The following is an 18,274-nucleotide window of genomic DNA, read 5'->3' as shown; positions in this document are numbered from 1 at the left end:
CATGTGTGAGATTTTTGTGCTACATTTTCAATCGAAAACTGTCTTAATCTTTATACCTATTAACGTCTGGTTACCACAGAAGCCTACATTTTGGAATGGAATAGGACCTATAACACTACTGACAGGTATGGAAAATGAATTAATGTTTGATATCTTGCATATATGCAACAGTACACTGTTCAGCATACTGAAAATGTACTTTTGCAGACATGGGACCTTATAGTGCTACTGTTCTCTTTGAATGAGTTAGTTAAATAGCTTAACTGCACTACTCTGTCAATCATATTTTACTGGTAGAATTTATTTAAACATTCTCGTGTAGTTTACACAAAGTACATTGGATTTTGCAGCAAACTACAGGAAACATGACTGATGTTTGATTGTTTTTGCTGTTCTTTTACTGGCACCACATACAGAATTGAATTACCAACAATTCATTTTTTTGCAGGAGCAAGTAAAATACATGGTATGAAAATTTAGCATGTTGAGAAGAAGGGTATTTAATTCATACACTGCAGAACGAAATCCATTCTACCAGCTGAGATTCATAGCCAAGTGCTATATACCTGTGAAGTACTGATGTCTGAGGCAGTTACTGCATGAACAACGGCACAGTTAATCAGACTTTTATTAGGCACTGAACAGCCCCAGCAGTTTGGGCAAAGGAATGCAGAACCAGAAGCATAATACTGATAGAAGAAGGAACACTCGGGTTTGCAGCTGTACAGCAGGATGTGTAACTTCTGTGACATAAGTCACAATAAAGGCAGGCTAGGCTCACCACGTCAATGTGTTTTCAAGTGCATAGTATAACATCACATTTTGCCATTTAATGGCAATCAATCACAAGAAGTGCAAGTCATTACCAACCAGGTAAACCACTGTAGGTGGTACACAGTAAACTGCAAACCCATTTCAATATACAAAGTGGGGATAAAAGTAGGAAAGGGAAAAATAGTAGGTAGAGGAAAACTCTCAAGAGTAACCATAATGTATGAAAGGGGGTCAGGTAATTTGTTTTTTCTGGAAAAAGAGCCCCTGTTTTTATTTAAAGAAAATAATGATAGGTGTCGTAGGAAGAGAGTGGAAAGCTGTGGATGAGGTATGTAGGCAACGAGGGCAGACAAGCAAACATAAAACAGAGACTCAGACAAACAGACATATAGGCAGTTGGGAGGACAATTAATGGGCAAAGACATACAGAAATGGGCAAGTAGTGATGAGAAGGACGGATAACAAATAAGGTATGGTTTATTACACATAAGGGACAGAAAACACCAGGTTGGGGATAGAGTAAGATGCAGGCATGGCTGAATGCCAGGTAAGCCCAGATGACAAAAATGCAGACATAATTTGCTTGGGTGGCCAATGATATGGGCTGGTTACTCTCTTAGTGGCCTGATAAACAGGTCCTGCCAGTCATGCAGTTCCACAAGTTACACCAACATTTTCTCCAAGTTGTTAAGGTAAGTTAAGGGGGGCATCCATTTGCTGCCAAACATCAATCACAAGCATTGTCCTCAACTGATGCTAAGAGACCAGGGCAGACCTCTCCCAGCCACTTTAAGAAGAACAGTCTTTGCTACTCCCCTGATAAATAAGCATGGGAGTGTTCCAGTAACTCCCTTTAATAAAGGAATCATTATTCTTCTGCTAATAGGCAGCTGTAGCAGTTGCTGGCAACCCAGCATAAGAGACATTGGCCCGCACACTGAGGTGAATATAGTATCACCTCCTCTTTTTCTATCAATGGACTGCAGAAAGATAATACAATCAGAATAATGATTGCACACATATGCTAGAAACACAGTCACGGTAGCACAGTGGACTGGTATAGGCATAAAACACTTCTGGCTGCCAGGAGAATTGCTTCTGCTTTCTGTAACATTAAATCATGTTAAGTTCTCACTCTTGTACTACCAGAAAACAATGTAAGCAGTCCTTCGTATATATATAAAATGTGAAAGACAGCAGAAGCCAAAAGAACTGAAAAACAATGCTTACAATATATGTCTGGTACTGTATCCTTAACCCCTGTATCCCACTGACAAAGCAAGTGAAGTTCACCAAAATGGGTAATGCAATGATGGTAATAGACTCCCTGACACACTAACATGTAGTCCTGCATTATACAGTGCCTGAAGTAGCCATGGTCACTCACTAATGAAAGCTTAAGGAACAAAATGATAGCCCCGTGTACATAGAAGCATGTTTGCTGATCACACAATGTGCAAAGTAGTGCTGCATCATGGTGTCACTGCATGTCCCTAGCACTGAAGATTGGCTACAGCACTGCTGTGTGGAACTAAGGTTGCACACATGCCTTATACAAGATATGTATGGCAACCTCCAGCATGTCTGGGTAATACAATGTCCTATGGCTTGATTGTCCTTCTCTCTCCTCAAGACACCCACACAGTGCAAATCACTTAAAACAAACCTCTCATCTTTATAAATCTTTCTCCCCTAGTGCACATTATTGTTGCACACTTTGGAGAAATAAATGCCTGTCAACCACCTTTTTGTTAAACTCTGTGACCTTCAAACTATTATATGCAAGGTACTAACTACCCCATCAAAACAAGTCTGTATAAGTCCACTAAATATTCTTTGAGACATGACTCATGAACTCTACTACTAATACATCCCTTCACTGTTCTTACCACAGAAATGAAGCCATTAATCCTCAAAATAGTTCCTCCTTTGTAGAACAACTTACCACATGCAAATTAGACAACTTCACAACAATATTACCTTTACAAAAGCATAAAAAATATATTAACGAAAGATACTAAATGTAAATGGTTCAAAATTGTTGGCTAACATTGAAAAGTAAAGCAAATTATGTAACTCTTTAAACCACATTACTAAATCTGCCTTTCAGTTGCCCATTCTTACCAAATGACAAACATTTAACTGGCTAGGTTTGCTAGACATTACGTGTATAGTTTGTAAATCAGACATATATTCTAAATCTATCTACCAGGGTAACAAAATTAAATAAGCAAATGTAACATAAATAAATAAACTGTGATGGCATTTGAAAACAAATGATGTAATATATAATATGAAACAGCTTGGTTAGCAGATTCATACAGAGGGGAAAATTCAGAAATATGTGTAGCTTGGCCAGTCTTGAAAAACACCACCGTTAGACTATAATGAAAACATCATATGCCAAGGACTATTTACTGAAGCTGAAAAATCAGGGTGAACCACAAAATGCAGACCTAAGTTGGAGTGAGGTAGCTAATGAAATTATGGATGTGGAAGAAGGAGAAACAACCATTTATGTGGACAAAGAAGTAGCTTTTGTTGATAAGGGAGCAGAAAACAATTGTATGTGTGAGTAGTGATGTGACTAGCTTTCAGGGCACACGCACTGGCAACAGGATATAAAAATCTTATGTAGATGCTGTAAGAACAGGAAGACAAAGGAAGATGGGAGCAGAATGTAGAAGATAGTAACAGAAAGTTACAGAGAGGTATCAATTCAGAACTAAAAAGCCTGCAGTAAGACACAAACTAACATATTTAAATGGTTACATTTAGTCTCTAGTGTAAAGGACATCGGAGCATTAATACATTTAAGTACTGGGAATTTTTAAGTTACATTTGAAACATTTGGTTTGTTAGAAAAGCTTATGTATGAGGTGGAAAGAAAGGAGAGATGGCAATATAGAAGGGTTATATTTTTGAATTTTGGACTGCAGTATAAAAAGAAAATGTATTTAAAATTCAGAACTGTTGATATTGATGTTGTTCAGAAAACCTGGGGATTTAATAAAGTCCATGTAGGCATAGTGTAAAGCCTACATGGAAGGTAACGTAGCAGTGTATGCAAAACCCCTCAGTAATGCACCATGCATATTAATCAAGGCACGTTACTGAGGGAGAGCCATGTAACATGCTTACTGAATCAGTGTAGGGAGTGTGTCACTCTGTCTGGAGATGAGTGATACACCCCCTGCATTGTCAACGTGCTGGATATCAATGTAGGCATATATATGTAAAAGTTTAGAATTTTTTTTAATTAATTTTTTTTGTGTGTGTGTGTGTTTGCACGGCATGGTGTGCAGCAGTGGACACTTGCCAGACATCTGAAAATAGAAGCCAGATACATTTAATTATGAATGCAAAGGTCAAGTTTAAGCACAGCTGACTGGGTTTGTGCAGGGTGGCACTTAGTGCTTCAATGTAGCAGAGAGGTACATGTAAAAGTATAGCAGAATTCTACATGTACATGTAACCAAATGGTTAGAGTGCCAGCCTTATGTGCAGGGTTCAAATTCACAGACAGATTATGAAGCATTTATTTTGCAAATACAAATTCTGATAATAAATTTTAAATCCTGTGTTGCTGCACTTAGCTAAGCTTTGCTAAGCAAAGTTAGTCTTGCCAAGCACTGCTTAAACAAGGAATGTTTTAGCACAGCTTAGCTGGCTTGCGTATTGCTAAGCAGTGTGAAGCACTGCTAAGCAATGCCAGTTTAAGCATTGCCTAGCCCAGCTAAGCTGGTTTGCATACTGCTAAGCATTGCTAAGCATTGCCAGTTTCACCAGTGCTCACCTGAGCTCAGGATATTTGTGCGGTGCTAAGTGAAGGGTCGCATTTTTAAAAATTGCTCAATGGCGTTAAAGGATGGAAAAACAGGCTTATTTAAGTGCAACAGGTGGGAATGCAGCAATAATCTGTTGGAGTTTGATCTTGGCAGAGACTATGGCAGGAGTTGGAGAGGGTGTGCACTTCTGAGTTCAGCATTGGGGCATTTTGGAGTCCAGGGTCATGGTTGGACTCCTTGTTAAAGACCATGATGTCCAGCTGCTGCAGGGTCAGTTCCAGGGATCAGAGTACAAGGCAGAGGCCTGGGACCAGCTGGCACACAATCTTACCAGTACAACTGATATCCCCTGCACAGGTGAACAGGTGTGTCATCATTATGATGACCTGAAGTGTCATGAGAGTGATCTTTTGGTCACCTGGGTCCAAGACGCTCGAGACAGGAATGCCCCATGAGTTTGTAAGTATTGTTATCATTGTTTTACCAAAACCTAATCCAAAACCACCACAGAAATGAAACAAGCAGCAAAACAACAAAACAACAGCCAGATGATCCAAAAATCATTTACTACACCAATATTCTTCATCACCTTGGCAAACAGCCTTTACGGAGTAAAACAGTAACACATGAAAAATATTCTCCTTATATAACAACTTCAATTAAGACTCAATTACATCATCAATTAAACCCTACATAAATGAATAACACCTTAATCAGATTAATTAAATAAAAACCTTCCAACTACACTCCAAATGTAATCCCTTTGGAACCAAAGTATCATATTTCACTATAGAAACAGCTTCTTTATACCATAACTTCTTTTTAATGCTTTCATTTTCAAATGGACCACAAAATACTTGATCTAATACTGTTCCTAGAAGGCTATTTTCATCCTCACAATGGCAATCATAAAAAATGAGCAGCAACTGGACTTTCCATCCTAACCTAATATCCCTCAAGTTCTCCTGCAACCATATCTTAAAAGCCCTCTTACTCTCACCAATATAAAATTTATTACAGGGACACTTGAGGACATAAAATATTCCAATTGAATCACAACTAAACTATTTCTTAACTCATATTTTCTACCATTAATATCACTAAAATGTGATACTACGTGCTTGCAACTACATTTCCCACATGGAATGGTCCCTTTAAGGGGGAACACTTACATCAACTGTTACCACAGGTGGAATAAACCTCTCATGGACAAGCATATCACTAATATTCTTCCCCTTTTGTATGCAATACCTGGTACATTTTCTATTAAATTACAAAAATCTTTACGTTTAGCCAAAAAAAACAAAAAAATAGTACTTTAACATTTTTATTACTTCAGGACTAAAAGGGCTAGAAGTAGTTACAAAAATATTTTTTTTAGTATTATCACTATTTTCCTGAACTTTAGGTTCCCTATTAGGTATGAAAATCCGCGATCACTCCTAACCTTCACAATATCTTGAATACTTGAATTCAGTTTATATACATCATACCCCCTTCTAATAAACATGTCTTTTGTATATTCCAACTGCTGACGAAATTCCTTTTCATCATTACAAAGTCTCCATAACCTAAGGAACTCACCATAAGGGAGTGCTGATAAAGTCTGAGAAGAGTGTCAACTCCGCCCATTCAAATACTGATTGCCATCAATAAACTTCCTATGAATTCTTGTATGAATAGTCTACCCATACAAGCCTTCTAATAAAGCATCTAGAAATGTCACCTGCCAACCTACATTTAAATCACTAAATTTTAAATTAAATCTATTAGTATGTAAGTATTTAATAAAATCACCTACCAGTTCATAACCCCATCACACAAAAATATTAGATCATCAATAAATCGAAAATATCTACACATATATTTCTTAAAAATTTCTGAAACATAAATATACTGAAATTCACATAAACCCATAAACAAACTGGCATACATAGGGGCAAAAGCTGCTCCCATAGCAGTGCCTTGTAACTGTTTATACAATTTCCCATTAAACTCAAAATAATTATTGGTTAAACAAAAATAAATCAATTCAATTACATAAACTGACACTGGTCTGTAGTCCAGAAAATAGGAAAGAGCCTCTAGCCTAAATTTGTGGTCTATGTTGGTATATAGGCTCACCACATCCACAGTTATCCAATACATGTGATTCTTCCAAACTATGTTTGAAATTTTATCTAAGAAACAAAAAGTGTCTTTCACATAATACTCCAATTTCATAACATAAGGAAGTAAATAACTGTGCAAGAATAAACCCATATTATAGGTAAAATAATTACAGGCAGATATAATATTCCATCCTGGAGGTTAACTAAATGCTTATGAACCTTTGGTAAGCAATAAAAGTAGGCCATACTACAAGCATCAGTATTAAATTTCTTATCTATATCTTCTCTTGAAAAATAACTTAACCTACAACCCATATATAACAATTCCTTAAATTCCACTTGGGCGGATAGATATTTATTAATATCCACAGCACTATAAACTTTCATGTCATTCAAATGCTGTAAACTCATATACACATATTGATGTATATTCAATACAACCAGTTTGCTACCCTTATCAGAGGGTTTAAATATTAATTCCCTCTTATTACTAAGGGCAAGCAACGCCTTCTACTCATTCCAATCAGATTAAACTTTTACTTAATAGATGTCATCAAAAAACTGTTTATATTTACTTTCCACCCCATAATTAAACATAGATGAAAATTGTTGCACTACTTCGTGATAAAAAGTGGCATAAAATCACTACTATACTTTACACTACTTGTACTCAAAGGGCAATAGGCATTAACATCAGGTTCTGAATCACAAGAATAAAAACCTTCATTCATATCATCATCTGAATTAATAAAATTAGTATTCTTATTCATTGCCACATTAGAAAAATAATACTTTAAATAAATTTTCCTTACAAATTTAAAAATATCCCCTTTTAAAAGATAAAGCCGTGGTAAGGTAGCTGGCACAAATTTGAGGCCAAAATTCAATACTGAAAATTCGTCATCAACAAAAGCATAGCCAGACAAATTAATTACATAATTACAATTCAAAATACACTTATTGTCGCTGTTACTAATACCATTTTCCTCTCTTATTGTGTTTATATTGTCCTTCCTCTGCAGTCCCGACACTAGAGTCATTGCCCATTTGATGTTTTTTGAAATTGTTTAAACGTCCCTCATCTGTATTGTCACCCACCTGGCCTGGAATCTTTGATTTTCCTCACTGGTGGAATCAAATGGTGCAAAAGTATCTTTAACTGCTCTTAATCCCTAGGGGCAACATCAAGTTTAACATACTTTTGGAGGCTCTGTATATTTAGAAAAATGGAAGCCTCTTTAAAAAACGATTTTTCCAGTTGTTCTAAAAGTCCCAAACACTCCGTAGAGACTTTAGGCATGGAACACTGTCCAACAGAAACAAAAGGGTTGCTACCCCCTACCTTCTATCATCCTCTATTTTCTCCATCAATTTATTGCACACATTATTACCTGGGTTACCACTAGTCTCTATAGGATTAACACTCTCATTTGTAGTCACAATAAAATTGTCCATGCATCTCTGACTGGCATCCATGTTGGCTTCCCAAAATAATCTAGGAAAGTGTAAATCAGGATCACTGGCTATAAAATCAAATCCAAAACCACCACAGAAATGAAACAAGCAGCAGAACAACAAAACAACAGCCAGATGATCCCAAAATCTTTTAATAAACCAATATTCTCTAGCGCCTCGGTAAACAGCCTTTACAGAGTAAAACAGTAACACATAAAAGACATTCTCCTTATATGACAACTTCAATTAAGACACAATTGCATCATCAATTACACCCTAAATAAATTAATAAGACCTTAATCAGATTCATTAAATAAAAACCTTCCAACTATACTCCAAATTTAAACCCTTGGGAACCAAGATATCATATTTCAGTATAAAAACAGTTTCTTTGTACCATAACTTCATTGTAATGCTTTCATTTTCAAATGGGCCACAATATACTTGATCTAACATTGTTGCTAGAATTCCCCTTTCATCCCCATGATGGCAATCATAAAAATGGGCAGCAACTGGACTTTCCATCCTAACCTATCTAATATCCCTTAAGTGCTCCTGCAACTGTATCTTAAAAGCCCTCTTACTCTCACCAATATTTTTTATTTTTTTATTTATTTAACATTTGTTGACCGGGAAAGTCCGACTGGGCTCCACAGATCTTGTTTTCAGTGGAGGCCCAGGGAGAAATGCTCCAGAAGCATGTCTTTAGAATGTGGGAGGAAACCGGAGTACCCGGAGGAAACCCACGCAAATGCAGGGAGAAAATGCAAACTCCACACAGAAGGCACCCCAGCCGTGAATCGAACCGGAGAACCTCTTGCTGTGAGGCAACAGCATTAACCGCTGCACCACTGCACCGCCCCAATATAAAATTTATTACAGGGACACTTGAGGGCATAAATTATTCCAAATGAATTACAACTAAAACTATTTCTTAACTCGTATTTTCTACCATTAATATCACTAAAATGTGATACTACGTGCTTGCAACTACAACAGTTCTCACGTGGAATGGTCCCTTTAAGGGGAACACTTACATCAACAGTTACCACAGATGAATAAACATTCCATGGACAAGCATATCACTAATATTCTTCTCCGTTTGTATGCAATACCTGGTACATTTTCTATTAAATTACAAAAATCTTTACGTTTGGCCAAAAAAAAAAAACAATAGGACTTTTATTCATTTTACCAAAACCTACTCTGAATGTGTGACAGACAGGTATGCATAATAGTGTGTCTCTCTCCCCAAAGCTGATGAGAGCTCACAACCCACAGACCCATGCAGGGCACCTGGCCCAGGTTGCACCATGAGTGTGTTGAGTACAAATGAAACTTGCAATCTACAGTCATATAAACAAGAAGGAGTAAATTAGTAACTGCTTGGACTGAAATAAGTGAGCAATGCCAGGTACAATTCAATAAAGATGAAAAAATGACACCTGAAAATGTTATGGAAATAAAAAGTTTCTTGTGCAGTAATAATGTTAAGAAAATAAAGTGTCTACTGCATTAATAATGTTAAGGAAATAAAACTTCTACTGCATTACTAATGGTAAGGGTATAAAGTTTTAACTGCATTAATAATGTGAAGGAAATAAAGGTGTCTGCTGCATTAATAATGTTAAGGGAATAAAGTTTCTACTGCATTAATACTGTGAAGGAAATAAATGTTTCTACTGCATTAAGTGTGGAATTACAGCTGTATTGCAACACCTGCATTGTATGAACTGTTCTTGAATAAAGACTGGAAATATATAGCAGTCATTACCATGACATCACTCCTAATAAAGCTGTGTTGTCGATATGTGTGTATCTTGGGCTGTTGGTCATGAAATCGAGTATTACATCTGCTGTGATGTACAAACACACACAATACCAGTAATTGACTGAAGGTTAGTTAATAAAAAGTGTTCTGCTAAACTGTGGATGTGGAGCTGTACTACAAGATATAATGCATTATGATATTTGTTCTGCACTAAGATCTGAAGAAATAATTAGAACGCCCAGGGTATATTGTGTATGTCAGGATTGTCTTGTGTTAACCATTGCATTTCAGCTATATGCATTCCTGCTCTTAGGTATGCTGCTGCAGGCAAGTATGAAACTGTAATAGCTGTAGACTGCAAATATACCATCTGCATCTGTATATGGGTCAGGTAGCCAACCCAGCACTCCTACGGTTTGTACACATCACAGATATTCCCACCCCCTAAAAGTCTGCTGTCTACACATGCATTCCATGTATTAATCCACAGTTCACCTACAACCTCTGTCATGCAGGGATCTAATGCATGTGTGTTCAAGTATCACTGCAGTCTTGTATAACACTCTGCCTAGAGCTCAACTGGTAACAAAATGGACCCGGTAATACAGGTAGTCAACTGATATGCAGCAGTGGCTCAGTAGCTCAGTTTGATAAAAGATAGGTGTGATATACATTTGGTCACACATAGACAGGGGCTCGAATCCAGTGACAAGTACTAGTAAATATTATTGAATCACTTATGTATTGCTAATGGATGGTCTCCCACATGAGTTACAGATAAATAAATGGTTGTAGTAGCCATTAGAATGGGTTAATAATTTCTGTGTTCAGATGTACCAGAGTGTTAACAGGATTGCTCAGCAATGTGATAAGATGCCAGAAAATAAAGGGAACAGGTACAATACTAATAAAAGTCAATACAAAAAATAAAATGTATAATCTTAGTATGGCTGTATGCCTGTTGAATCTGTGGATGTCTGCTGATAGCCTAACCCCATGCCTGCCAAGGAGGGCATAATAGTCATAAAATCTCTGTACTGTGCACGATACATGTCTCTCAAGTATCATGTTGTCACAGAATGTGATCACTGTTGCGTAATCCCTCGGTCACAGATCTATCATGGACATGTGAATAGTACAGTCACACTACCTCAGTCCACAGTATACCTTGGCAGTCATATATGTCCCCCTGACATGTAACAGTCCCCTGTAGTTGTGTACCTGTAGGTGTTACACCTTGGCCCATACTGTCCCATGCAGATAGCTTGAGAGGTATGTACGGGTAACAGACGCTATAGAGCACTCATATACATAAAGTAAGGGGAGACATGTAGAGTATATAAAAGTACAGTTGCAAATATAGCCTATACCATTATTAATGAACTGTATTTCTCTCTCCCCCCACCCTTACCTGCATCATTCTTTATTATTGTTATATGTTGGTTATGATTTACTATTAACATCTGCTGTTCCAAAACATTGTGTTGGGCCTTGTGTTTTATTATTGTTATGTATTACAATGGTTGCATACTAACATACCTTGTTGAAATACCTATGTTGTTGGCCATATGCCGTAACTGTTACTGGCATGCTGTTACTATACTGACTTTTATCTCAGTTATTGTTGTGTTCCATGTGCTATGCAATGTGATGTTACTGGGTTATTTGCAACTTTCTGACATGCTGTTATAACTAATGAAATATTCTATTCATTACTAACCTATACATTTTTGAAATACCTCAACACCATAGCTTGAGTGGGTAGACCAGTTCCTCGTGATCCACCTACCCTTCCTCAGCCAGCCATGGCACTGGATCCCAGCACATCTGGGACCCAAACTGGTGCTACCTCCTCTGCTGGCCCTCCACCATCTATGGATGAAACTGCCTCAGGGGATGGGGCCCATCTATCCCCTGGGAGTGGGCATGGGGGGGGGTTGTCACCCAGTAACAGCTACCAGGGATGGTGCATGATTGTGCACCATGGCTATGAGGATCATCTGCATCAGACTGAGACCAGACTGGCCAACCTAGAGGTGGCCCCAGCACCCAGTCCCCGGCACAACCACTTCTGGGCAGTAAAAAAGCAGTGTTGACTGCCCATGGGTGGGGAGCTCACTCTCACTGCTGCTGTCTGGGCGCACATGTCTCTCTGATTCCACAACACCCTCCTCGTCCAAGGTGTTTAGTCCCCCTGATGTGTCACACACCACCCCTGCATGCTGTCTTGACAGTTTGTCTGTTTGCAAATGCTACCTCTCCTACCCAACTTACCTCCCCACACATACCTATATGCCTTCCCCAACATTCCACTCTCTCATTTAAAAAAACAAATGGGCATCTGTCCCACAAAAAATATCACCAAATACATAGCTCTCCATTTCACAGCCGTGCCCACTGGACACACTTTAATCATTACATCAATCAATCAACACATTTATGATACCCTCATAGGCTCCAAATTCCAAATAGTCTACAACCTCCACAGCTGTTGCTGTAGAAGAAATGGAGAACTGTGTTCCTTTCCTACACCCATCCTGCACATCCCTACCTGCCTGTCAGTACATTTTTCCCCCTGCTTGCCCCCATTTCACCACTTTCCTATCACCATTTTTCTTCTAATTTTTTAAAATCAGTGCGGGTTTAAGTGGAACTACATGGTGCATTGCATTGTGGCTTGTTGCGCAAATCCATGCAAACCCACTTAAAACTGCTAAAAACTGCCTTAATCACCTTTTCTGTTTCTGACACTGTTAGGCACATCTGCAAAATAATTACCCATGCCAAGTCTCAAACCCAGAACCCTGTCAACTATAGCTTAGTGCATCAGCTCTGAAGTAACACACGTGTTTCCATAAACATATCCTGACTGCCAATGATACACTGCTTGTACATATAATGGAAAAACTGGTGGTGTACTTGGGACCGTGATGTAGACACCAAACAAGTACACAGCCAAATAAATAATGATGCATGTACTTGAGGCAAGGGATAGCAAGTATAGCTGACAGCTGCACAGACTTTTGCAGAATCTCCACAGTTGTGCCACCTATTTGTGGCACAGTTTTCACAAAACCTTTTCTGTGCACTAAAGTACTGATAAGTCAGTGCAGAGTGAGGTTAGAAAATCATGACAGACAGTTCAGTGTCACATGCCATGCCCATCCAAACACACACATGCTAATGTGACTCCTGTGTAACATGTATGCATGCACATATATCTAGCAAATACACCTTCTGCAACATTAGCTCAGTCTGTTAAATCCCTAGCAGGCTGTACATTTTGCCAACCACAGTCCTGGGTTTGAATCTATTGGGTTGCATTTCAATTACATGCTTGTGAATGCAACAAATAATGACAGAGTCCTGCAATTTTAATCAAAACAGGTTGCTGCTACTTCATTCACTGCTACCCATCTTAGCATATCAAAGATCTGTAGGTAGGGACACACTGCACAAATATGTCTAGGCTACCTATATGTCACCTAACACTCTCTGACTGGCACTGTTACATAACACAGGTACCTTAAGCACATGCCTCACCTGGACTGTTAAGGGTACCCTCACCCTGGCTCTGCTGTAATGACAGACCTGACAATGCTCCCTCAATGACACATATAGCTTGTCCTCCAGTGTGTTCATACTCCCCAGTATGAGTCCTGGACAAAAGGCAGCAGTTGCAGCCTGCAACATATGCAGCAGTATATTCAGCTACCCACTACAGACTTAGCATACCTCACAACCCCCAAGAACAAGGGATCTACACTGCACTCATACATGAAGGGGTGGGGGGCAGAGGTCAAGTGACAGGAACATGTGTCACAGTCTGCCCCTACAAACATACACAACTGATAGACCAGCAACTACTGCAGCAGCATGCATATTCTGATGTGTATGACGTATGACACTCATATGTGTCTTCTCCCTTACTGACCTCAACCCACATTGTTTAACACTGAACTTTCACATAATCAGAAAGTCATTTGACAATGGCCACACATAACATGCAAAACAGTGGACATACCACATAAATCCCAACAGTGGACAGCATTTGTACCTACCCTCTACGATGCTGTAGTCTCCACACCTCACTTGTATCCATCTCAAAGACTAGGAAAGGGGTCAAGCCCTATATGAAGGCCTTAAATATTGCACTGCTGTGCCATGTCAGTGGCTAATGAAATTGCAACCCAGCTGTTTTGGATGCAATTAGCAAGTTTGAGCCACTGATTGGTGCACAGGCAATCACCTGTTATTGAGCATTACCTACAAAAGGCAAGGAACTGCCTATGGTTAACAGGTCTGTACCTTGCTTTACCAAGCCAGACTGTGATTTCTGAATCAGTTTTCTTTAGGATTTCTGCACAAAATGATTACAGCACTCTACCAGGCATGTAATACAAGTCCACATCTAATAGGATGCAGATGGGAGGATATAGTTATGAGGAATAGGGAGTACAAGAGTAGGTCTCTAATAAATCTCTGGGAATGACATGTTGCTGATAGTCTGCTGTCCAAAAGCTACAAACATGCTTTTCAACTCTGCCTGCTGTGACTTAGATCACAGCTGTGGCTCTCTCACTCCCTTTGACAACAGTTGGCTCCTGTACGAATGCCACTGGATTGTGTGTGAGACATAGTGACAATGAGTAATGGTGGACAGAGATGGCATATCACATGATGTACTGTCATTCAGCTCCTCTCAGTCTGTGAAACTCACACAAGAATAGCTCAGACATTGTACCGGTGTCCCTGACTGTCTCTGATGTACTCTGGCTGGATCACTGTGTTGTCGACATTTGTATCTCATTGCTTGACAGCTAAGGCTACTACACCTGGCAACCCCATACAGAAGAACTGCAGGTCATAGCCATTAGCAGTGTGGGACACAGGCCCAACCTCAATGACAGAGTGTACACAATGATCATACAACATAAAGGTATGAATATAGTAACAGATATTAATGTAGCAGAAATTGTGTTTTGAAGGTTCTGGCATGTGACAGTCAGATTCTCCACAGTCTAAGAAAAAACAACAATTACTGTCCAACTGTTTGTCATACATCCACATGTTTCTGGCAAAGGGACCACATATATCAGGCACACATACACATTCTGCATACATCTGTGTACTGGAGAAGTAGGACACCTACAGGGAAGATACCCTACAGTACATTTGAATTGCTGTCTGTCATTGTGGCACACAGCTGTTGTTGGACTATCCCCATATACTCATAATAACACACACCTGTTTGTTGAACAGTGGCTGTCTGACATACTAGTGGGATGTCAGCCATAGGGAAAACCACACAGTTGGTGGCATTGATGGGGGTGTAGACATTCAGCAAACTCCATCACATGACACAGGGATATAACCGGTATTGCAATTATATTGCTGATAACCACATACAGACTGTGGTAATAGATGGCAGGGTATGAAGTGAGAGGTAGCAGTGCATAGTACAGGTCAATGTGGATGTGCAGGGTGTGAACATAGTGGTGAGCAATGTATGTGGTCCTGTGATGTGTTCCCCTATTCTTGACTTTCAGATAAGATGTAAAGATGGAGGTGCCCACCATTTACAGCTGCAGAAAATGATGTGATCCTGGATGGCCTAAGACTGCATCATGTCATTGTGTTCTCCGGGACTTGCCACAATCATGAGCAATGTAGGCTGACCTTGTCACAGCAGTGAACTGTGTAGGGCTACAGGACAGAAGCTGTGAGCAAGTACGTCACAGGGTGATGGACATGGTAAATACTGCATGGCAAAGGGCCACTGCTGTGGCCAGAAACTATGCTGCCACTGCAGCAGTAGAGACACTCTTGGCCACAGAGGAATTCCTGGCAAACTGGGGATCAACCACCAGCTTCCAAGCCTCCATCACCCTATACATTGTGGAGGTAAGTGCCACAGCCTCCACAGCAGAGGAGCGTTCAGGTACGTCTCCTGTGTGCATCACTGTAATACTGTATCAGTCATTGTGGCAGCCTCTGCATACCAGTACACGGATATCAGGTCAATCTGCACTGGGGGGGGTTGTTTGTAACGCACACCTGTGCACCCATACTCAGAATGTCAGCAATGTAGGCAGTATCATAGTACCTACTATACATGCAAATTATATGCACATATTATCCTGTAACAATGCTACATTTGCTATTGCTGACAATACCTTTTCCTTACCTTTCCATAGGTACAGCAGGTACCCAGTGAGTGTGATAATGAGTTTGTATGGCTCATATATACCCAAACAATATTAAGGGCTAACATTTTGCTGTATACACAATCGATATGCTAAGCCAGAGTACACTACTTGTATGTACACTATTTGTATGTTCGGTCTCAGATGGGTTAACTGCAATGAATTGTATTAGTAATCACAGTAGTGTATGTGTAGGATCTGTAACATATTTGCACTTATTTTTGTGAAGGTCCATGCAGTCTGCTATGCAGGGGGGGCAATAGTATGCTGAAGACAGATGCACTGTGTTTAAGTGTAGGTCTATCACATACATTGATATATTGCTAATCTCAAAGTTGTACAGTAGTGGCAACATTAACTGGACATAGCTGTAGAGCATGTGGTTTACTTGGCCTGTCTTGTGTGTGTATGCTGTAGTCTGCATGTGTGTTGTGCATGGGATCAGAAATAAGATGTGGTATGTGTACTGCACTTGTGACACCTTACCTTTATGTGTGTGTGTGTGTGTGTGTGTGTGTGTGTGTGTGTGTGTGTGTGTGTGTGTGTGTGTGTGTGTGTGTGTGTAAATCAACATACATAACAGTGCAGGTAGTAATGTATTTATTTTGTCTTCCTCTTCACGGGTGACCATGGAGGTTGGAGTTTCTCCTGCTCACAATCTGATGTCAGCATCTCATCAGACTCTGATGATGATGGTGGCCAGAGTGAGGCACAGGTGGGGTTGCTGGGGCCTGAATCTGTCCCATGGGTTTGTTCCTGCACACAGTCAGTATGCCCACATATACCCAGTCCTCTATGACCATAGATATTGAAGAATCAGAGTGGGGCAGCATCGAGCATGAGAGTGTGGCAACAATGGCATCAGTTAGTGTAGACACTGGCCATAGCCAGAGAGCTGGAAAAGTCCCACACAGGCAGATTGATAGGGATGCTCAGAGGACTGCTGCCCCTCCACCACCTGTCACAGGTGTCACATCAAGAGTCACCCAACACATGTTTCAGTCCATCATGGAGGCACAGGCATGTTCCAAACACAACACCAGATGGATGCTTAGGATCATGGATGTATCACTGTCTGACATCCATGACTCCCTCTACCACTTTGGTGATGCTATGCATCATTTCACTTATGTAGTGGACAGGCAGTGGGGTGAGACATTGATAGTCCTTGACTGCACGTTGTCTGTGCAAGAACATGTGGTGAAAGTAAGACGTCAGACATGTGGCTGAGAGTCCATGTGGCCATGCACACTCATGCTCCTGTAGTGACAGCACCTGCAGCACTATAGATGGGAAGGTGCTGTCCACACCATGATGTGGCAGACATAGGCACTTGGTCCAGGGTGGTCCCAATATCCCATGAGGGAAACAGGCCCAGCAGACACCAGTCACCATCAGTGACTAGTACAGCATCTGACCAGGGGCATGGTGGTGCCAGTGCCATTCCTGACAAAGCCAGGTCCTGTGTTTGTGGCCAGACACAGTAAACTGTCCATCCTGTCATGTACAGTCCACAGCTGTCCAACATACCCATGTGTATGGCTAGCACATGGCTTGACTGTGTACACGCACACATTCATACATCACTGTCACATGCAGGTCACCAACAGACTCACATGGCACCTCTCCATGGCTCAGCTGACAATCACCCTTTCCTGACTCTCACACATGATGTCAAATGTATGGCACAGCCTAGTCCTCTGGCACACCCACATCACACCTTGCGCATGTGATGATACTTGTGCCAAATTCTTGCCATCCATACCATTGATGCAGAGACATGGAAATATGTGTCTGATGCACAGTGTGTCTATAGTACAGTACATGACATGTTGTGCAGTTGTGTTATGCTGGGGTGCATCATGAGTACAAGTCAAAATGCTTGTACCATTGTTGCATGATGTTAGATTAGCAGTGGTGTTGCATTCTGACAGGTATCTCTCAGAACTTTGTATGTTTCTTTGGAGAGGTCTGAGTGGCTACACTGTGGAGACTTGCTGGCAGTACAGCCACTCAGGATGGCTTGGTTGCAAAGCAGAAATATGACATCAGCAAGAAACAGCTGCATATGTGCATGGTTACCTAGGTGCATATGTGTAGAACAGTGTGTCAGGGGCAATGGGGGCAGACAGCATAATCCTGCATACATTCCTTGTGACAATGCATCCT

General features: G+C 40.2%; 1 protein-coding gene across 1 annotated transcript in view; it reads right to left on the bottom strand.

The window, feature by feature from the left end:
- The window catches only part of LOC122815830 (kielin cysteine rich BMP regulator), a 2,917,372-nt gene that overhangs the window by 1,054,112 nt on the left and 1,844,986 nt on the right, over positions 1–18,274 (bottom strand). The window lies entirely within an intron of this gene.

The sequence above is a fragment of the Protopterus annectens genome, chromosome 11.part0, assembly GCF_019279795.1.
Source record: "Protopterus annectens isolate FY-2018-M chromosome 11.part0, PAN1.0, whole genome shotgun sequence".
Classification (NCBI taxonomy): domain Eukaryota; kingdom Metazoa; phylum Chordata; order Ceratodontiformes; family Protopteridae; genus Protopterus; species Protopterus annectens.
The sequence above is the reverse complement of the archived record's forward strand: the minus strand, read 5'-3'. Positions and strand labels throughout refer to the sequence as shown.